At 38.1% G+C, this 18,337-nt stretch overlaps 1 protein-coding gene across 1 annotated transcript in view; it reads right to left on the reverse strand.

Moving 5' to 3' along the window:
* LOC136873704 (uncharacterized) overlaps positions 1-18,337 on the reverse strand; it is a 68,237-nt gene that overhangs the window by 32,458 nt on the left and 17,442 nt on the right. The window lies entirely within an intron of this gene.

Genomic DNA, 18,337 nt, shown 5'->3' on the forward strand with positions numbered 1-18,337 from the left:
ATGGAGGCTTTAATGAATATTATGAATAAGTGTAAATAATAATTGTACCAGCGCGCCTTGGGTTGACTGAGTGACGTGTGAAGAAATGCCTGTGAGGGCGTTGCTACCAGTAAACTTTTCGGGACGCTATAACCACATGTAGCAAGCCTATATAAGTATGTATGCATGTGTGGCAAGTTATTCTGATTCTGTTTCTCATTCGGACCGGTGCGTGGGAGCTACTTTGCGCAGTTTCCTATGTGTTATTCTATTGTTCTTCAGTATCCATTATGGAGTGAGCACTCTATAATCACAGATAGCAACGAGTTTCTGGTGGCCTTTCTGTAAAAGACACTACTAAGTGTTTATTTGTAATTATACTATAATTCTTTATGAGATAATGTACAGTGGATGTGGTGGTGCATACTGAATCTACATTCTGGAGTGTATGTGTGATTGTGCACAGAACTAATTCTTGGTAAAAGAAATCATCGGCCGAGTATGCTACTTTTCAGTTGGAGAAATGTGAGGTGTCACACTAACTTGTGCAGCAATCAGGAATGAATCAAGACATCAATGAAGAAGAGTGTAAATAAGGTTAGGGATGCTCTTCGTAAAGAAAGGTGCATCCGTAAGTAGAGAAAGCCGTCATACTTTTCTTTACTAGATTAGGATTTTTCTTCTGTAGCAGTAGGGAGTGCAGTGGGACTGTTACCTGGAGGTATGTTATGAAATGTATAGAGTGAAAATAATTTAGTTGGTGTTTTTTTTAGTTGTTTGTAGATTTGCCTTTTGTGAATGACAAACATGAGTTGGTCTCATCAAGTGATGATTTTTGTTGGTGTTTTGTTTGTTTGTAGATTTGCCTTTCTCAAAAGGCAAACACGAGTTGGTCTCATCAAGTGCTGATATTTTTTTTTAAAAGTTGTTTGTAGATTTGCCTTTTGTGAATGGCAAACACGAGTTGGTCTCATCAAGTGATGATTTTTGTTGGTGTTTTTTTTGTTTGTAGATTTGCCTTTCTCAAAAGGCAAACACGAGTTGGTCTCATCAAGTGCTGATATTTTTTTAAAAGTTGTTTGTAGATTTGCCTTTTGTGAATGGCAAACACGAGTTGGTCTCATCAAGTGATGATTTTTGTTGGTGTTTTTTTAGTTGTTTGTAGATTTGCCTTTTGTGAACGCCAAACACGAGTTGGTCTCATCAAGTGATGATTTTTGTTGGTGTTTTTTTAGTTGTTTGTAGATTTGCCTTTTGTGAACGCCAAACACGAGTTGGTCTCATCAAGTGATGATTTTTGTTGGCGTTTTTTTAGTTGTTTGTAGATTTGCCTATTGAGAAAGGCAAACATGAGTGGATCTCATCAAGTGGTGATTATTGTTGTTGGTGTTTGTCATATATTTTTTATTATTCTGGGAGTAAAGTCATGGAATGAAACATGTAGTAAATCTTTTATCAGTGGAGTAAGGATGAACCTGGCATGCTACCCAAATTTGATTTCAGGGGTAAACAGTGACAGGTAACGTTATAAAGTAAGTCTGGAGCTTCGTCAGCCTGATGACCGTTGCCTTGGGAGAGGGAGTTGCTCGTTGCTCTACAAAGTTAATTATTCCTGTAATTGTTTTTGCGGGTGTTATTTATACTTATCTTAGTCACCATTTATCCATTTAATAATTTCAATAGCTTGTAGATGTACAAGACCATGAAGTTGAAGTAGTACACCAATTCAGATATCAAGAAAGCGTAATGGCTAGTAATAATAGAGCTGATTCACAATTATTTATTATTTTCCACCTAGCATTACTTTGTCAATTTATATATTTTTCACCTAAACAGTGTTATGTGGCTGAAGATGTTGATAATATACGAAACATGTACCACTTTTAACCATTAAATTGCCTTAAGCAATCATTGTATCGACTAGGTGGAAAATAATAAATACTTAATTGTGAATCTATTGAAGTACAATATGGACCATAAAGCTGATTTTATGTAATAATAGAGCTGAAATAGAAATAACAAACAGAGTAACCAAAGGCTCTAACTTTTACAGTATCGTTAGACACCTACAATGGAATGAGAAGGTCCCACAAAAAACAAAACCCTCATGTATTTAACCAAATAATAATGGGCATGGAGAGCTATTCCCTGGAGCTCCAGTGTAGATGTCAACATGGCACGGCGTATTCAGTTGCCGACAGCTACCGATAACTGTGATTAATTATGTACAGGCCGGTTAAATAATAGGTACCGAGTGACAGTGAATTAGATATTTCTAACGATTAACGGCTAACACTGAACGGGGAGTAGACGTAAAGAGAAATCCGTGCATACTTGGAAACAATGAGTATACGAATGGTACAAATCTGGCATTCATTCATACTACACTGTGCTTAGAAAGACTATTAAATGGAGCCACAAATGGTATTGCTTTGAACAGTATCACAACGTACAGATTACAAAGCAGCCTAGTGAGTACATGTGCCAAGTTTGAGGTTGAGATCTTGAATACATTTTGAATTACAGTAGTCTGAGTGCAGCAGTGTGATTTCTTTCTTGGAGTCTTGAACTATCAGGTCTACATGGGGTAGCAGCCTCTGCTCGAGGCCCGTCGTCAATGTGTTAAATGAAAACCAGCGTAGCTTCAAGGTGGTTGTTATGACTATTGATCCCTTTAATGTGGCTGCCACAACTGAGTGGAGAAAGTCAGCACTTTGTCTAAATCTTTTCATGAAGTCCTATGCCTTACAGTTACCTATCGTGATCATTATAAAGTATCACAGCCATCTTATTAACAGTGCTGATGGTAGTACTTATTAATACTAGATCAACAGTCTGAGCACGAGGATAATCCAGCCCTCCCTATGTTGATCTCAACAAGGCTCCATTTTAACTGTTTAAAATGTACAGGGTGCGCACAAATGATTGGAGCGGTTTCAAAAAATTCCTGTTTGTTTATTATTTGTTTTAACATAACAAAATTATATAGACAGACAGAAAAACTCACAAATTTTTTTTTTATGAGCCTACAGTTGCTCGATATGTGCTCCAGGAGTGACCCTACACACATCAACTCTATAGCCAAGTTCGTCCCACACCCGACGTAGCATGTCACTGTCAATTTGACCAAAGGCATTGATGATGTGGGCCCACAGTTCTGTTACATCAGCCAGTAATGGTGGCGTACAAACTGAGTCTTTCACATAACCCCATACGAAGAAGTCGCAAGGGAGAGCGTTGAGGCCATGACATGAGGGCGTGATCTTCATTCCCGATACATCTTTCTGGAACTCTGCTGTTCAGAAAGTCACGAATATCAACATGGAAATGAGGTGGAGCACCATCCTGTTGGTAGGTGAAGTTCATGCTATCGGTCTTCAACTGTGGCATGAGCCAATTCTCCAGCATATCCAGGTAGATGTGCCCTGTAATGGATTTTTCAGCAAAGGGACCGTAAACTTTAAATTTCGAGATGGCACAGAAAACACTGAGCTTGGGAGTCACGAAAGTGCTGCATACAGGTACGGGAATTTTCAGTCCCCCAAATTTGTACATTGTGCCTGTTAACTTTACCACTCAGAAAAAATCCTGCCTCACCACTGAAGACAAGGTTGTCACAAAATTCATCATCTTCCATACACTCCTGAAAACTTGTACAAAACTCAAAACGGTTCACTCTGTCAGCCGGCGACAATGCTTGGAAGAGATGCAAACGGTAAAGGTGCATCTGCAATCTTTTCCTTACGACTTTCAAAACAGTGTAATGAGGCATGTTCACTTGCCTGCTCGCTCGACGAGTTGACTTTCGCGAGCTTCGCTCAAAACTGCGTCGCACACACTCAACCGTTTCCTCACACACACTAGGCTGGCCTGTTGATTTTCCCTTGCACAGACATCCCGTGGTTTTGAACTGTTCATACCATCGGCAAATGGAGTTGGCAATGGGTGGATCTTTCCAATACTTTGTTCTAAAGTTTCGTTGCAAGGTTGTCACAGATTGGCTGGAATGAAATTCCAGAATAGAATACGCTTTTTCACTGTTAGTTGTCATCTTTGCAACTGTTGGAGTAGAGGACGCATCATGCCTGCCGGATGTTGCAACTGTTGCGCTCTCGCGGGCGTTGGGGGAAGCACAATGTATGGAGGGCTATTCAAACAAAACAAAACAAAACAAAACAAAACAAAAACAAAACAAAACTTTAAGGGATACTTGCCTTACAACATCAAACACCATCACCATATCTATATATATAAAATAAGAGTTTTGTCTGTACATTGCTCAGAATTTGAAAAGAATGGTATTTCTATATTGGTCATGTCCATAGTAACAAGGAAATGCACTTTTTACTTTTCCGTAATTTCTGTTTGTCTGTATGCTACATTACAATGCATAGTTTAAAACGAAAGTGATAGAACTGAACGCATCACGAGAAAATGGCTGAAGAGAATTTAATGAAAATCAGTACGTGAAGTCTGGGGATGAGCCACTGCAATCTAGGCTACAAATCATTTTACTCACACCGAATGAAATGGTAGTTCAGGGGAAGGCCTAAAATTTAATTCTCAAATATTTATATTATTAGTGGTCCTATTGATAAATACTACAGGCCAATGACCTTCGATGTTAGGCTCCTCAAAACAACAAGCGAGATAAATACTACATAAATGAAGTTATATACAATTAAATTTCCTATCATTTATGTCACACATTGTTACCATACCGACTGGAGATATTCATGAATTTGTATTTTTGTTGCCAAGTTCATATCAACGCCGAGCCACGAGAAAATGGGTTAACAGAATTTAATGAAAGTCGGTATATAGAGTCGGAGAATAAGAGACTACAGTGTAAGCTATAAACAATTTTACTCACCCTGGTTGAAATTGTAGTTTAGGGGAAGGCACCTAAAATTTTATTTTTAAATACCTATGTTATTGGTCCTATAGAAAAGTACTACATAACAAAAGTTACAGAGAATACAATTTCCGACCATTCATGTTTTATTCAATTTTACCATACCAACTATGATAAGAGTGGTATTTCAGAGTCGGAAGAAAACTAAATGTGAAGGCCTACAATATTGAAAGCGCATAACATTGATCAACAATAACATTACATTGACCTTTGTTGGTGGTGATGTTCTTTGTCTCTTATGCTAACACTACTCCGATAGATAGGATTGCTGGTGTGTACCGAGTATAGCAGCCTGACTGAATATTGGCGGGAAGTAGCTGGGGAGTTTGAAAACTTCCTTCTTTAGCATGTCATTCCTCTGGTTCATACATTTTCTGATACCGTACTGCTGGTACGTAACTCACTGGTTCATCATAGTATTCCTGCTATTCGATCCCTACTCTGACGCACTATTTTGAATGAGCAGTGTGCGCTCTCAAGGCAGAAGCTCACGTAGTAGTAGTAGTAGTAGTAGTAGTATGACCTGGCCTAGAATTATAATTTAGGCGTATTACAAATTATAGCACCACAGTTCACTAAATAACTCAAAATTCAACCCTGAAAAGAGTCGTTTCTTAAAAAGAGTTTCTTCCTCTTCACTTTTATTCAATTCTACATTTATTTTATTCAAAATTAGCAGTGAAGAGGGAGTTTCTCCTCTGGCTTGGAGGAAAAAATTGCCTCCAAGTCAGATAGTTTCTTTTGCCACCAGTGTAGTGAATTGAGATTTTCCGACTCATCGGGCACTCCTTGGAAACAGATTAGTAAAAGCGCATAGTTTTTGCCCTGGGACTCTTCACTATTCGACCCCCCACCCACGAAAAAGGACTGAGAGTGTTCACAGATCACGGCTGTCTGCGACCTGGTCATTCCAGCTCTGGAACTTTGGACTGTTAGATCGGCTGCGTAGTACTGTTTGTTAAAAGTGAGAAAATGTGTGGTTTTTAATTTGATCGAGTATTTCATGTGAAATCATTGCTTTTACTCGCGCCATTCCTACTGACGTCATTGTAATGACCTATGTTCATTTCAGTTGGGAAAACCACTTAGACAGTCTTTCTGAGGATGTAGTAATAATAATAATAATAATAATAATAATAATAATAATAATAATAATAATAATAATAATAATAATATGTTTTATTTATCCTGGCAAAGTTAGGGATGTACTCCCTTTCTTACACTTAACCAGTCTTAACCTAGAACACTGATGACAATATGATAATATTAACAATAATAACAGTAATAGTATCGACAAAAGTAATCTCACTTTAAAAAATCGTATCATCTATATAATACAAATCGTATGTAGAGTACATTAAAAATATATGAATAATGAGTACTATAACTACTACTTAAGAGAAAGTTTAGAAAATATACATTTCTACAGTACACGGAAATATCGCCTTCAATTGAGAGGAGAAGAGAAGGATTAGTAAGAAGAAGAAAGTAATGAAGAAAAATAAGATCTGTGAAAGGGAAAGGGAAATAATGATGGAGAGGCGGTACGAGGAGGTGTTTTCAGGTCATAATTTAATGATTCATGCATGTTTACCTAGTATTTCGACACAGGCATGTTTAAAAGCTGAGCTGCTGGACATGCTTCTGATGTCCACTGGTAAGAGATTCCATTGTCGGGCTGTGGTAACGGTGAATGATTTTGTGTAGATTGCTGTTCTGTGTACAGGAAGGGATAAACACATGGTGCTGCAAGATTGGGTATTTTTGTTATGGTCTGTGGAGAGGAGCTTCATGTGATCAGAGAGATAGGCTGGTTGAGAACTTTTAAGAATTTTATGCAAAAAGCAAAGAGTATGGAGTGTGCGTCATTCTTGCAGGCGAAGCCACCCGAGCCGCGTCTAAGACGGTGTGACATGGTCAGCGTAACGTAGTCCACAGATAAATCTTACACAAGCATTCTGAGCACACTGTAATTTCCTTCCCCAGTCTACTCCTAGGAAACTATATTGCAATAACCAAAATGAGATAATGCAAGTGATTCAACAAGAATTTTCTTTAGTTTAAAAGGGAAAGTGACTTTGAATTTACTGAGACAGTGTAGTGCTCCGTATATTTTTCTACACACAGATATAGTTTGGCTATACTGTATGGGAGAACCACTTATGGACAACTGTGGTAACGCTGTTCGATTGAGTTTGCAAAGTAATTTAGGGTAGCCAATAATTATTGCCTGGGATTTTAATGGGTTTAATTTCAATCAGTGATTTCTGGCCCATATATCTATAGTCATCAAGTCTTCATTCAGGTGATGTATTTCTGTGTGTAGGTTTTCGGGTTTGCTGTGTATATATATCTGTAGGTCATCAGCGTATGAGTGGTATTTACAGTGTTTTAATCTGGAAGCTATGCCATTTATATACAAAGAGAAAAATAGGGGGCCCAGTACAGATCTTTGCTGTATTCCTACGTCAACCGTACGCCAATTTGAATATTCATTTTTATTATTAAGTACACACTGCCAGCGACCTGTGAGATAGGATCTGATCCACTGGAGTGCACTTGCGGAGAAATTTAAACTATTTAATTTGGATATAAGTATGTCTCTGTCAACAGAGTTGAAAGCTTTACTAAAGTCCAATAACGCTAGAACTGTCAGTTGTTTATTGTCCATAGCTTGCCTTATGTCATCAGTCAAGTGTTAATGCACTGCAAGTGCTGTGTCTCAGTCTAAAGCCGGACTGGTGGATATCGAGGAAATTGTGTTGAGTAAGATAGTTGGTAATTTGCTTGTGAACTATGAATTCTAAAGCTTTTGACAGCATGCATAAGATGCTAATCAGCCGATAGTCACCGACATCCTTCGCCAGTCTTATTTTTGGAAGCTGGCGAACTATGGCCATTTTCCATATTTCCGGATAAGTCCCCTGTTGCAGTGAGTAAAGATATTCACCAACGGATAAATGATATGGTGGAGAATTTTCATGAGCATTTCATGGCCTATATTATCTATGCCCCTAGCCCTGGTCTTGATGTGTTTTATTGGGTCAATCACTTCTTGCGGTGTGACGTGACTGAAGTAAAATTGATCTCTTTGTGGACATGGCGTATTATCATATGTCTTAATAGTTTTCTCCTTTACGACCAGATTAATTCCCGTTGGCGAGATGAAATGGTCGTTTAATTCATCTACGTTAACATTTAGTTCTTCGTTAGATTTCTGGTTATTGATGCCAAAATATTTCATAGATTTCCACGTCATCGCAGGCGTATGTCAGGTCTAATCAAGTTATGGGCGTAACGAAGTCTAGCGCCTCGAGTTTTAGAGGTAGTTTTATTACACAGTGTTTTATAACTCTGGTGGTTCACTTCCGTTGGGTAGTGCTTGTATCGTCTATGAGCAGCATCTCGTTTAGCCATTAAGTGACGAATTTCGTCATCTATCCACGGTTTAGGAGCTCTGGAACCTTTTTCCGTATGCACTGGGGCGTGCCGATCGTATAGTTGCGTTGCTAGGTTATTAAATGTTGAGACCATTTCCTCGACATTATTGGCGCGATTTATCTCCATTCACAGCACAGAATGAGCATCTTCTTCTAATTTATCTGCGTCAATTCGTCTGAGGTCCCAGAATGATAATATTTTCGACCTTGGTTTCGGAGTTTGTAATTGGTAGGTAGATTATGTCATGTCCAGATAGCCCCGGGGCTGATGTTTGTCCAAGTTGCAGGACTTTCGCTGAATTGTTTGTTATTATTAGATCGAGAAGGGTGTGACTGCCATTAGTGTGGCGAGTTGGTCCGAGAGGTAAAATTGTCATGTACATGCTTCGAAAATGTTATGAAACTGTCGAGTTGAAGCTTCGGTACAGTCTAACAAATTTGTGTTGAAGTCTCCCATTATAATAACGTGTTCATAGTCTGGCAGAAGGTTTAGTATTTCAGTTTCAAGGTCGGTCAAATACCCTGGGCCGATTGCAGAAACGGTATTTAGACGATGTCTATGGTTAAACAATGCCTAAGTATAGCTGCTGCATTGCAGAGACGTTATTTATCACTTAGACAATGTCTGGGGTGAAAGTTCCTTTTGGGGATCATTGTAAGTATCTAGGTGTTAATATAAGGAAAGATCTTCACTGGGGTAATCACATAAATGGGATTGTAAATAAAGGGTACCGATCTCTGCACATGGTTATGAGGGTGTTTAGGGGTTGTAGTAAGGATGTAAAGGAGAGTGCATGTAAGTCTCTGGTAAGACCCCAACTAGAGTATGGTTCCAGTGTATGGGACCCTCGCCAGGATTACCTGATTCAAGAACTGGAAAAAATCCAAAGAAAAGCAGCTCAATTTGTTCTGGGTGATTTCCGACAAAACAGTAGCGTTACAAAAATGTTGCAATGTTTGGGTTGGGAAGAATTGAGAGAAAGAAGAAGAGCTGCTCGACTAAGTGGTATGTTCCGAGCTGTCAGCGGAGAGATGGCGTGGAATGACATTAGTAGACGAATAGGTTTGAATGGCGTCTATAAAAGTAGGAAAGATCACAATATGAAGATAAAGTTGGAATTCAAGAGGACAAACTGGGGCAAATATTCATTTATAGGAAGGGGAGTTAGGGATTGGAATAACTTACCAAGGGAGATGTTCAATAAATTTCCAATTTCTTTGAAATCATTTCGGAAAAGGCTCGGAAAGCAACAGATAGGGAATCTGCCACCTGGGCGACTGCCCTAAATGCAGATCAGTATTGATTGATGATTGATGATAAAACCAATGTTCAACCGGTCATATTTAAACACTGCCGAGAGCACTGTTTAACCTCAAATGAGAGGAGTGAATCACAATCAGAGGTTATGTAGTATGAAATATGTAATTTGTATTATGTTGTGACGATTCCGGGAAGAAAGGTTAGTCCGACGGCCTCTCTATGGGTCGCCCGCTGCTAATTCGCAGCTATTTGTTTGACATGCATGGGGAGATAATCATAAAATAAGGTTTCGCTTTACGAGAGACTAGTTTCTTGAGACTGACAAAGTGACAGTCCGGTAAATGTCAACTTGAATACAATTCTTGGCAACCGATATATTTTATTATGTACATGGGGTAATTTCCATGGAATTATAGGTCACTTCGACTACATACATAACAGAATTACTTGTCCCGATTGTCTGAGGGCTGTCACATACATCAACCGGGAGGGATTCACTTATATTTACTGCCAAGTAAACACACATAATAGTGAAAACTAAAAAGCAAGTTGTATGGGATTTTTATATATATAAAATCGTATAAGTTTTCGGCAACTATCAGATAGGAAAAGGCAAGTGGTGGTGATTATCGTTTAAAGAGGACTGGGGAAGAAGAGCCGTGGCCATATTAACAGACCTAGTATTTGCCGGGTGTAAAAATAGGGAAACTATGGAAAACAATCTTCACGGCTGCCGATGATGCGTTTCGAACCTACGGTCTCCACAATGCAAGCTACTTCTATACGGCCCGTACGACACACTCGGTTAAACATTACTATTGCTTCATCTTCCCTTCGTCGAAGCTACCGTATTTATGAGTAGATTACACTCACTGTAACAACGTTGTAATGAAAGCTACACTTCCCCATACGGTGGCGTGTCGCATTAGTGTCGATAATGTTATGAGATTTAATTTCCACCAAAAGAGGTACTCTTATCTGTGGGCAAGTCATGCTCAGCCATATTTGAGTAATGTGTAGGAAGACAAACAGCTGACTGGCGTTCGGCGCGCACACCGACGAATTTCATTGGTTGCGACAAGCAAAGAGTTGCATGAAAGATACTTCTGTCTCCATTTTCAAACCAAAATTGAAACTTTAAGGGATGTCTAGTTAAACATCAACTGAACATTGTTTATGCAATGGAAGATCGTGAATGATTTAGACGTTGTTTAGGTAGACGATGTCTAAGGCTTAAAACTAGTTATCGTTTCAGCAATCGGCCCCCTACTTTCGGAGGCTTGCAAACCACTCCTAGCAAGCATTTCATTCTAAACAGTGTTATCTCTACAAACAAAAACTCTGGTTTATGTTAATACTGTGAAGGTGAATGGCTAATTACTTGAGGGTTGAGGTCTCTGGCAACATAAGCAGCCACCCTCCCCCCCACCGCCTTTACCCTCGCGGTCATTTCGTAGAAGGACATACCCGTCCTTGTCAACAGCTGAACTGGGGCATTTTCTGCTCAGCCACGTTTCAGACATAAGAATTTCATGGAACTGGGGCAAAGAAAACAGGTTATGCATTTCATCCATGTGTGTTTGGGAGAGCAAAGACTGCACATTACAGTGATAAACATTAAGAGCTTTTGGAAATTGTTCCACGGTTTCCTTCAAGATAGTAGCGGCTTAAAGAGGACCTGGGTTTGCTCTAGCAGCTATGTGAGTGAAGGGAGCGGTGAACAGAACAGGGGGATAAGGGGATGGAATTAAAGGAATGCGCTTAGGCCTGCTGTCATCAGAAGCATGTCCTTGTTGTGTTAAAAGGTATGCCAACTTCGGAACAGAAAATTAAAACTAAAATAGACCTAACGAGAGGACTACGGTTAAACACAGTTCAAATAATACTGATTACTGGAGAAATAAAAGACAGTGCAAAGCTAATAACAATGACAGAACACACTACAAACAAAATTATACAAGATAAATCACACAAATGAGTAATTTTAAATTAGAGGGTTCTAATTAGCGATGTTATACTTGGAAAATAGATACCTGATATAGTAAAAGATGTGATAGGAAGTGTGTTATGGGAGATTGAATGAGGGAGAGAGAGAGAGAGAGAGAGAGAGAGGAGAAAGAGAAAGTGAAACTGAACTGTAGTGTATTCCTACTATGAAAGCCAGGGAAGACAATATTTCGGTACTCACATTAAAAGCGAATGTAGTTCGGTATTGATGTGGTGATGTTTGCAGATTACAATCTAGGAATATCACACATGCGGTTGATATGACGCCTTGTACCATCTGCCAACTTAATTATGATATCCCCGTGATCAGTCCAAGTGTTCCTCAGCCCATGAACAGTGATGGCTGCCTTCAGAATTCCCTAATGCAGTCTTCATATGAGGAAAGACACTTCGTGATTTCTCCATCGCGTTTCTAGGGTAATGTTAAGAGCTATGCGATTTAATACAGTCTTGCTCACAACCTGTACTCTACCAAACCTACAATTCTGTATACAATGTAGAATTCCGTAGCGAAGCGAGTCTCTAATAATATGGCTAGAAATAATTGACAAAACCACTCAAATAATTTGTGCCCACCTTGTACTTTAATTCCATGTAACAACAAACTCATGTGAAACGGTTTAAAGTAATTTCAATACTGATGATGGATCTTAAGAGTCCAAAAACCGGTTGTGAAATGAAAAGATTAGTATGCTGATATGACTGTATATGATTAATTATAATAAGTTACAGTTACCACCAAAACAGGCAATGTTTTCTTAGTAGACACTACTGATACATTGGTCGTGCTCACACTGCCAATTATCTAGCAGAAGTGGCTTTTAACAGCATTCAAACATGTGAAGAAAACTTCTGCTTGAAAATTATGAAGATGTGGATGTAATCACTTAAAGATGCTGAGCACAGGTACTAAATCTGCTAGCAAATGAATTCATGTTTTCAAATGTGAGAAAAAGTTTGATAAATGTAATGAAGTACATAAATTATACAAGAGCGAATATTATTAACACGTCATCACACGCTCCCGCGGCAGTTTGCCGCTTATGAACAATAATGCTAATATCTTCCTTTGTTTTCTCCAAGAATGAGCGGGCAGTCAGGTATTCCTCCCCCCCACATCTATGTATAATGACCGTAGCCTAATTAAGTTCCTCACTGCCTCCTCTCTACGTCAGTTCACATTTGTGGTTGGTGGTGTCACGTTGTGTGAGCAGATTGCTAACGTGCATGCTATCGCGTACAAACATAAGTGAGCATATTGCTAACAGGTGAGTTCTCGCGTATATTTAATGTGATACAGTTGTAATATTTCTGTTTTATTGTTTGCGCCATTACCTGGAAATGGACCCGTACGATGTACGACAAGCTACAGTGAGAGATTTAGTGGACAGTGTTCCACAATGTCATTCAAGTGAATTAGGTGAAGATACTTCTGATTATAGTGACGCTGATGAAACAAATATTTTAGAGCATGTTAATAGTGACTCAGAAAAGAGTGTTTCAGAAGAAATAATGCAACCGTGTGAGGTTGGTAACGAACAACACACCCCACCGTCCAACGAAGAGGCACTGAACCTTTCAGTAGGCGCTCAGCAAGAACCTGAACGTCGTGAGTCTGTTCTTATCAATCCAACCTACATTGGTAGGGACAAACCAAATCCAACCATATGGTCAAATGTGCCACAGAGGAAACAATCCAGAACCAGAAGGCATAACCTCGTCACACAACTTCCGGGTCCAGTAAGAGAGGCGAAAGAGGCAAAGACTGAATCAGAGTGTAGGAGCTTATTTTTTCCTGACTACATAATGGAGAAACTAGGTAAGTATACCAATTTAAAAATAAGACAAATTCAAAATAGGTACAGTCGCACTAGGGATGCTAGGGAAACTGATGTAACTGAAATGAAAGCACTGGTTGGATTGCTTTATATAGCTGGTGTTTATCAATCATCAAAACAAAACACCCTAGATTTATGGAGAGCAGACGGATTAGGGGTAGAAATTTGCAGGCTCTGTATGGGAGTGAATAGATTCAAGTTTCTATTAAAAAAACCTTTGTTTCGACGATGTTAGCAGTGAAGATAGGCAACAACGACGATCACAAGATAGGTTCCACTGCCTACGGGAATTTTTCGACGATTTTTGTCGACACTGCCAAGAAAACTACAGCCACTCTGCTTATGTGACAATTGATGAAATGCTTCAAAACTATCATGGAAGGTGCACTTTTAGGGTTCATATGCCCAAAAAACCTGGAAAGTTTGGTATTAAGGTATGGGCTGTAACAGGCTCAAAAACATATTACACGTCCAAACTGGAAGTGTATATACGAAGTCAGCAATCCAGGACCTCACTATTTAGACAACTCAACCTGTGCATTTGTGAACAGACTAGTCTCAGGGATACAAATTACTGGACGAAACGTAACCTGTGACAATTTCTTTACCTCAATACTTGTCGCTCGTGATCTCTTAGAAAAACGACTTACTCTTGTTGGGACCATTAGGAAAAACAAAACGGAAATACCTGTAGAACTCGTCACTGAAAACAAAGACAATCTAAGACCAGTAGAGTTTGATATTTGCCTTTAATCAGACTGAAACTTCAGTTTCCTACAAAGCAAAGCCTAATAAGCTGGTGTTCTTGCTTTCCACTCTGCATGACAGTGATGACATCGAGGAAGAAAGTGGCGAAGAATACAAACCTTCCATTATCACTTTTTATAATGGACATAAATGTGGGGTTGATGTGTATGATGGTATGCAAAGAGAGTACAGTGTGGCTAGGATCTCAAACCGGTGGCCATTCACAATGTTTTATTTTGAACTTAATGTTGGAGGAATAATTGCATACGTTATTTGGAAAGCAAACAATCAAAACAATGACGGACCTGCTACAAATGCAAGAAAGGACTTCCTATTCAATCTTGCTCGTCAACTTCTTGTTGATAATGCAGAACGAAGAACTGCAACAGAATTTCCTATCCCCAGACCCATGAAAGACAGACTCATGGAAATTTTTAAAGTGAGACAGCAACAACCACATGAGAGGCCCCTGCAAGCAGGTCAATATGCTATCTGTGGTATCTGCCCCAGAAGAAAAAATAGAAGAACAAAGGTTATTGTTGCACATGTAACGTTCCCATCTGCCGAGAACATACAGTGCCAACATGTTCGAGATGCACAACCCTACAGAAGGATACAGCTGAAAATGACTAGACTAGCTGCTCTTGGACAGAAGTAATATGCTTACGATGTTTCTTAAATCAATCATATTTGTTTATATTTCATATTTTACTAATTGAAATAGACTTGTGTTAATGCAACTTATTTCAAAATGCCTAAAATATAGTATGCGGCACTTTGCTAACGGGGCGTGCTTTGATGTCAGGTCACAGCCTTGGAATTGCGGTAGTTTGCTAACATAGCGTGTTCTCATGTTGTACAATATTTTAAATTACTAATAATGATTTACAATACAAAATATGATGTTTTGGTAAGTAAATGATCTTTTCTACAATGTTCTTAACGTTTTATGATTGTTTTCTTCATTTTAAAATCAGAACAACAATATATAACATGCGTGAGCAAATTGCCGTGGGGCGTGCTGTCATGTAAAAATAAAGGGGCGTGTGACGACGTGTTAAATATATTTGTACAAATTTATTGAATACATTACTGCAAACAACCACTTTGCTAATCTGGTGCCCCAAAACTCATTCCCTCAGACTAGCCAAATTTGTTACAAATTTTGTAGAAAATCGTCAAACTATTGACAAAGTAGTGCAAATACAAGTTTCTACTTTTGTATTAAAAAAGAATGTAGAGGATATGCTTCATCGTTTGAAGCCTACTGCCACTGCCCTTGATGTCATTCAGAAAAAAAAAACTGTCCTATTTCAGAGTTACTATACGTATGGAAGAAACTTCAAATGGAATTTGAAGCTACAAAGAAATAATCACACATACACACACAAAAAATTAAAAACAGATATAATACAGCTGCAACACCAAAGTCAATGTATTTGTCAAGTTCACTACTTCTAATTTTAAAGTTTCAGTCAAAAACCTTCCTTTTTGAAGAGTTACTTTTTGAGAAAGAAGTCGCATAACCTGTGATTGAAAAAAAAAAGAGAAATTTAATGATGAATTTCCCATTATTGGACAATTACTTACAGCGCATGCTAATTGATTAAGCACAAAAAAAGCCTCTAAACTTATGTTTCTGTTGTATTTTATAGTGATGTGAAAATGTAAACACTGAACAGAAAAGAAAAGGGAAATAGTGTTTATATATATAATTCTATAGTTTTTTGATGTTTGAATCATTCATAAATAATTCATAAACATGTAGTGCTTTTTTCAAATCTACTTACATATTTCGTTTTAAAAATGTGTAATAATCACTAATTATTTTGTACTTAGTTTATACATCTTCATTATAGACTTATGTTTGTAATAATGAAGCAACTTTTTTGTATGAAATTAGTACACTATTGAATGAAGCTCTTAAAATATACCATAACGTGTGGTTCAGCATTCCATTTGTCAGTAAAATTTTGAGCAGGGGTATAATTTATCATTTGGTTCCTTTTGAGTTGAAAGTGAACAAGTTAATAATGAACTACAACTGAAATGAAACCTAATTTTTTTTTAACCCCCTCCCTGAAAACCTGTTTTGTTTTCTTTTCCAAACCCTGGATGCGGGTGTTTTCTGTGTGGAAACTGCTGTTCGCAGATACCCATCAGTTGACTCAGGGAAAGCACAGACGTCCATTCTAAGTGGATGCTTGCATTCAACCATTGACTACACACAGAGGTACATACTAGCCATGAGAAGAGAACAGGTTTACATTTCAAGAGACAAATTTCCGAACAGGATCGATGAAACTGTTTATCAAGGACAAGTCATAAATAAACGAGGTGTACAATTTCCGAGTAGGGAATTATAAACAAGCAGGGGAGAACAACTTGTTAATGGTGTGTCAGAGAACCTAGGTTGTTTACCAAAAATTGTTCCCCATTGTGTGATCTCTCTCTCCTCTGAATTTGTTGCACAGGTCCTAACTCGACCTGTATAAGAATTTTAACAATTTCTATTTAAGTTGGGAGTTTGGAAAAGACATAGGATGACATTTATTGACAATGAGAAAGCTTATGACAGTGTGCCCAGACAGTTGGTATGGGACACATTAAGGAAAAAACAAGTTAAGAGAGTGGAAGTGCAAATGATAAAAGCTATGTACAAAAATTGTGTTAGTAGTGTGAACCTAGTATAGGAAAAACAAAATGGTTTAAAGTTGTAACTAGTCTCTGACAGCGAAGTGTACTATCCCCCACACTATTAATCATAGTCATGGATGAAATTCATAAGAACATTAAACTGAGATTGGGAAGACAGGCAACAAAAGCCATGTTGTTTGCAGATGATATAGTGATATGGGGTGAGGATGAAGTTGCAAAAACAAGTAGATATATGAAATCAAGAGATAGAAAAATTTGGCATGAAAGTAAGCACAGAGAAAAGTAAAACAATAGTGATGACAAGGGGAAGGAAGGAAGGAAGGAAGGAAGGAAGGAAGGAAGGAAGGAAGGAAGGAAGGAAGAGGAAAGATAAGAATGAATGGTAAAATTCTGGAAGTTGTTAAAAGTTTCAAGTACTTGGGAAGTGTGATCGCAGAAGATAGAAAGATAACCGAGGAAATTGGGAAAAGAATACAAGCAAACAGCTTCTACCTGAGTGTAAGGGGTATTTTGTGGAACCAAGATGTCCCGAAGAAATGTAAGAAAGTATTATATTCAATCTATTATGAACCCATACTAACCTATGCAGCTGGATCGTGGACTACAACAAAACGAGAGGAGAGTAGAATTCAGGCAGCGGAGATGAAATTCCTAAGAGGTATCGGGGGCAAGACCAGAAAGGATAGAATTAGGAATGAAGAGATAAGGAAAAGGATAAGAATCTTGAAACTTCAAGATAGGATAGAAACAACAAAGCTAAAGTGGTATGGGCATATGATAAGAATGGGAGAAGAGAGTGTTGAAATAATAACATTAAGTTATTTATTAGACCACCTAATCAATACAAAATCGTCTTGGATGATTTACATAAATTTGTTAGCTAATAGTGGGACATGTTTCGCCTTCTCTGAAGGCATCATCAGCCATAGTCTTAACCTTAAATTAAAAATAAGCGTCTAAATAACATGTAGTGATGAATGAATTTTAAAATCTTGAAGAGATTTGAAGTAAAATAACATTAAAAATAACAATGATGGTTTGAAAATTTTGTTATTTTTAATGTTATTTTACTTCAAATCTCTTCAAGATTTTAAAATTCATTCATCACTACATGTTATTTAGACGCTTATTTTTAATTTAAGGTTATGACTATGGCTGATGATGCCTTCAGAGAAGGCGAAACATGTCCCACTATTAGCTAACAAATTTATGTAAATCATCCAAGACGATTTTGTATTGATTAGGTGGTCTAATAAATAACTTAATGTTATTATTTCAATCTACATCATCAATACGGACCAAAAATGATATTTATTACATGTAAAGAAGAGAGTGTGCCAAAAAAAAAAAAAAACTTTTTCAGAGAAGTTAACAGCAAAGAGACCATGAGGAAGTGCATAGAGAAGAGGAGAGGAAAATCAGAAGATGTACTTCAAAAAGGAGAAGAGTGGTGGAGAGACAGGCAGCAATGGAGGTCCTTGATTCACAACCA

The sequence above is a fragment of the Anabrus simplex genome, chromosome 5 (genome assembly GCF_040414725.1).
Source record: "Anabrus simplex isolate iqAnaSimp1 chromosome 5, ASM4041472v1, whole genome shotgun sequence".
NCBI classification, from domain to species: Eukaryota; Metazoa; Arthropoda; class Insecta; order Orthoptera; family Tettigoniidae; genus Anabrus; species Anabrus simplex.